At 38.0% G+C, this 5447-nt stretch overlaps 1 protein-coding gene across 1 annotated transcript in view; it reads right to left on the bottom strand.

The window, feature by feature from the left end:
* Window positions 1–5447, bottom strand: part of MMS22L (MMS22-like, DNA repair protein) — a 171441-nt gene that overhangs the window by 43401 nt on the left and 122593 nt on the right. The gene's annotated exons all lie outside the window — the stretch shown is intronic.

Here is a 5447-nt window from a genome sequence, read left to right as displayed (position 1 = left end):
GTAAGGAGAGACAGGTCTTTAGAGAGGGACATCATGCTGGGTAGAGTAGAGGGACAGCGCAGGAGGGGAAGACCCTCTATGAGGTGGATTGATTCACTGACTTGGGTAATTGGGATGGGTGTGTCAGAGACAATGAGATTGGCACAGGATAGAGCATGGTTTAGGGCTGTTGTACATAGGGTCGCTATGAGTTGCAAATGACTGGATGGCACATAACAATAACAACATGCTTAATTAACCTATTTGAATTCTAAAAAATATAATACGGCAAAAACCAGTTTGCTGAATGAAATTTGCTCAAGTAGTTCTACAGTAGAACCAAAAGTCAATCCATTATTTGCCAGGTGCCAAAGGACTGCTAGTGTTCTACTAGCATTATTTGTTCCCATTCCCAAGAAAAGTGATTCAGCAGAATGTGGAAACTATCAAACAACAGCCTTAGTAGCACATGTAAGCAAAATATTGCTAAGTATCATCAAAAAGGGGCTTAAACAGTTCATTGACAGATCTACAAGAAGGCCAAGATGAGTTTAGGAAAAGGCTTTGGCACTAGAGATATCATTGCTGATATCAGATGGTTCCTAGTTGAAAGCAGAGAAAACCAGCAGAATATCTGCATTTTATTGACAATGCAAAGAAATTTGTCTATGTAGATCATAACAAATTCAGGGTAACACTGAGAAGAATGGAAATTGTAGAACACTTAATTATGCTTATAAGAAATCTATACCTACACCAAGAAGTTGCTGGATAAACAGAGCAAGGGAATATTGCCTGATTTAAAATCAAGAAAAGTGTGTGCTAGCACTATCCCTTTTTCCATACCTATTGAATCTGTATGGTGAATAAATCATTGGAGAAATTGGATAAGAATGTAGAATTAGGATTGGATGAACACTTCATCACCAACTCGCATTATGAAGATGACACAATCTTGCTTGCTGAAAGTGAGAAGGACTTATTGTGCTTGGTGCAGAAAATCAAAGACTACATCCTTCAATACGTATAACATTTCAAAGTTAAGAAAAAAAAAATCCTCACCACTGGACAGATAAGCAGTCTCACTGGACAGATAAGCTGGAGAAAAGACTGAAGTTGTCACTGATTTTATCTTACTTGGATCCATTGGCATTAGCAGTTAGGAGATTAAGAAATGTACCTCATTGGCAAAGTCTGTTGTCAGGGATCTCTTCAAAGTACTAAAGAGCAATGATGTCAGTTGAAAGTCTAGGGGGTACCTGATTCAAGCCATGGTTTTTCCATTACTTGCTATGTATCTGAGAGCTGGACAATGAATAAGAATTAAAGAAGAAATGATGCTTTCAAGTTATGGTTTTAGAGATTACTGAAAATGTACTGCCAAAAGAATAAACAGATACGTCTTGGAGAAAGTACAAGCATAATGCTCCTTGGAGGCAAAAATGGCAAAGATTAGTTTCCCATATTTTGGGTATGTTGTTAGGAGAGGCTGTTCTATGGACAGTGACATCATGCTTGGAAAGGTGGAGGTCAGCAAAAGAGAGGAAGACCCTCAGGGAGGTGAACAGATAGGTAAGTGAGGCAATGGGCTCAAGTCTGTTTGGGATGATAAGGATGGTACAGGGTAGGATAGGGTTCAGACCTCTTGTCATAGGGTTCATATTCCTTGTGAGTTCTACCTGACTTGACGGCACCTAAGAACAACAACAACATGAAGTAGGCAAAATTATTGTTAAATTTTATAAATGAAAACTTTAAAGAAAAAAAAAAACAAACAAAAAACCCAGCAGATTTTGCTGAATAACACAGAAGAGCTAACTGGAGTTGTGTGAGCTGAGAGAAACAGTTCTGGTTTTCTCAAAGGTCAAGAGAGTAAAGCCTTTGTTACAGAGATGAGATTGTTTGAATTGTAATGTCTTTGAAAGTGTTTATAAAATATTATTACACAATGCAAATACTCAAACTTTTACACACAGAGCTTTCCAGGTCTTCTGAATACTTCTATTTGAATTTTTATCTTGTGTCCCTTGGCTTGCCACATGCTTGAGAGAGCTTCGGACTCCCCCATATGACTATTTACCTGTCCCAACTTCTAGGATTTCTTTTCCTGTTCTTCTATTTGCCTACCTCAAGTTGTCTGGATTTCAACCGTTCACTTAGCTGTACACACACACACACACACACACACACTCTCACATATTGTAACTGTACCAACTTCTACTACCTGCTGGCCTGGTCTCTAAGCTACTGCTTCTCCCTAATATTTTGACACACTCGGGAAACACTTTCTAGATTATTCTTCATAAGTCTCATTCCTCTTATAACTGATGATTATAGAATAAGGTATGATATTCTAAAAATCACCAGTCTGATGGTAATGGCTGTGCATTTACTATCCATTACATTTATTTTACTTAATATTTATTAAAGATATATATTATGTATAGAAATGTAAGGAAAAATTGGCTGATGACCTTGTAACACATAAAAAAGTGAGACTGATAGTTTACAGTAAGTAAACCATGAATTAATTGAATTCATTTTAGCCCTTCCCCAAATTTGATAATTTTCTTTAATCCCTATTAATAAAAAATATGAGATGCTGGATGTTAAAAGTTGTCCCAAAACGACTATGAGTAATTAATTACTTCAAGTTATCTCACTGATCTAACTACTTAAAACTAAATGGAAATCAGGATCATTTATATTTTATGATAATTTTTTGCTTCAGCTAAATCCACTAAAATGGAGCTCTGATAGCTTACTTTTAAGAAATTGCCCTACCAAGCAAAGGTAAGCAGTTCAAATCCACAAGCTGCACCCCAGGAGAAGATGGGCAGCCTTATCCTGTGCAATTTACTGCCTCTGAAAACCTAATGGAGGTTCAGCTATGAGTTAGTTCTGACTCAACAGTAAACAACATATTCACAAAAAAATCTTTGTCATGATAATTCACATCCATTGGACAGAGGTCAAGTCTACTATATTAACAAGAAAGAATCTGACATAATCAACATAATGCCATTACCAAAAAATTCTTTAAAATTTTCAATAGGCATTACCCTAAAAGTTATGTAACCTTTATTTGTAGTGTGGGGGGCGTGGGCAGGGAGAGAAAAGCCAAATTAAAAATAATTTACAGTTCTAAAGAGACTTCTGAAAAGTCTCACCCATGAGCTAACACAGCCAAGTCCCAATCCTACACATGCCAAAGTTGTCAGAAATAAATAAGCCAGAAAACCAGGCTGGCCGGCAGCAGAATGGGTGTTGTTGTTATGTGCCATCGAGTCTTGCACTATTTATTTCTAACAGATGTACCACTATTAGGAGGTGAGTGGGTGGTGGACAAAAAGAGTGGATATATAAGATTATAGCAGAGTACATTGTTTCAACTCTCAAGGTCTAACGGTTCCCAGGCACAACAATGACTTAGAATCCCATCATGATACACTGCTAAGCAATAAAAAGGAGCTCTGGTGCTTTAGCGGTAAGGAGCTGCACTGCCAAGCCAAAGGCAGGCCGCTTCAATTTACCCACTGCAGCATGCGAGAAAGATGGGTTGTCTCCTCCCGTGTGGCTGACCGCTCCTGAAAATCCACTGGAGGGTCAGCTATGAGTCGGTTCTGACTTGACAGTACACAACAACAGCAAGGACTAAAAGGGACCACAGATTAAAGCACTCAGCTAATTAAATGGTGGGTGGTTTGAACCTCTCAGTGGCTCTACAGAAAAAAAGATCTGGCGGTATTTCCCCATGAAGAATCAAAATCAAAGTCAGCGTTGTCACGTCAGAACCAACGCAGAGTTAATTACCCAGCATGATTTCAAAGGCTAGAAAACACATGGTAGGGGATTGCTCAACTTCTCCTGTGGAGTGACTGGTGGATTAGAACCACCAGAGAGGTGTGACCTGGCAGCTAGCAACAAAGTTCTCTATGGACTATCCCACAAAGATTACAGCCTAAGAAATAATATAGACCAATTCCATTGGGATGTATAGGCCTATTAGGAGTTAATATTGACACAATGGCATGTAACAATAATAAGACATTAAAAAGATAATCCAAAATAATTATTTGTCTAGGAGAAAATAAGCTATTTGTAATCCTGGAAAATGTCTGAGACTCAAATTTTCATTTGTAAATGGGAATACCATATTTATCTTCCATGGAAATTGCAAAAATATAAAATAAAACCACAAAGTGACAACACTTTGCAGATTATTATAAGGCAAACACAGTATTTTGTTTACACTGCTATTTGCCTCCACATCAGAAAGAATTATATTTTGAGACACAAGTAGAATACCATCTAGAATTGTAAATACTTTGGAGACAGACATAGCAGAGAATAAATTCTACTCTCCCAACTGCCAAATGTTGAATGGTCATTTCTTCATTTGTTGCAAGAATTCATTAAGACACAGTCAATAGAGTCATTATTGTTGTTAATTAGAAAATCAAAGACTATTTATTGAGAAAATACATCAGTCCTAATCTAGATACCTGTGCTTGACCTTTATTAATTAAGTCAATCCTGTAGGTATTAATTCCGCCCCCATTTGTCTGGCCGTGCTGTCAATAAGCAGAAGAGGAAGGATTTGAACCCATGAAGCCAATACAGACTAAATTCAATACATTACAAATGTCACAATGCTGTACAGACTTAATTCATGATAAATTTCCAAGAAAGTTAAAAGTAGTGTAAGAGCCAGTCCAAGTGGCACAACACATGTACATATACTAAAAGCTTAATAAAGCCTCTGAGGAGTACAGACTATTCTATAGAGATTTTAAAGGTCAATGAACGCGAAGGCATGAAGTTCAAAACCACGTGTTTTACTGAGGAAGAAAGATGAACAGTATCTTCTGGTGTTATTAACGGACTCTGAAAATCCACTGGAGGGTCAGCTATAAGTAGGTTCTGACTCAACAGTCTATAACAACAATGATGAATTAAATAAGACACACTTGTGGTAAACACATTACATGCTTACTACCAAAAAGGTTGGCAGTTAGAACTCACTAGCTATTCCATAAGAGAAAGATGTGGAAGTTTGCTTCTGTAAAGACTGGTCAAAAATCAAACAAATCTGCTCCATCAAGTTGATTCTCACGCAGACTCTACAGGTTGGAGGAGAACTTGCCCCGTTGGGTTTCCAAGGTTGCAAATCTGTTGTTCTACCACATTTTCTCTCATGAAACAATCAGTCAGTTCAAACCACTCAAATTTCAGTGAATTGGAAGTCAAGAGCTTAGCATTTTGCTACCAGAGTTCTTTCAATAAAGAAATCCTATGGGGCAGGGACAGTTCTACTCTGTCCAACAGAATTGCTATGAGTCTGAATTAACACTATGGCAAAGCCTAGGGTTGTTGCTATGTGCCGTCGAGTCGCCTGCGACTCATAGCGACCCTATGTACAACAGCCCTAAACTCCGCTCTGTCCTGTGCCAATCGCACTGTCTCTG

Source organism: Elephantulus edwardii, unplaced genomic scaffold, assembly GCF_000299155.1.
Source record: "Elephantulus edwardii isolate Elephantulus edwardi_28Jun2011 unplaced genomic scaffold, EleEdw1.0 scaffold00013, whole genome shotgun sequence".
NCBI classification, from domain to species: domain Eukaryota; kingdom Metazoa; phylum Chordata; class Mammalia; order Macroscelidea; family Macroscelididae; genus Elephantulus; species Elephantulus edwardii.
The sequence above is the reverse complement of the archived record's forward strand: the minus strand, read 5'-3'. Positions and strand labels throughout refer to the sequence as shown.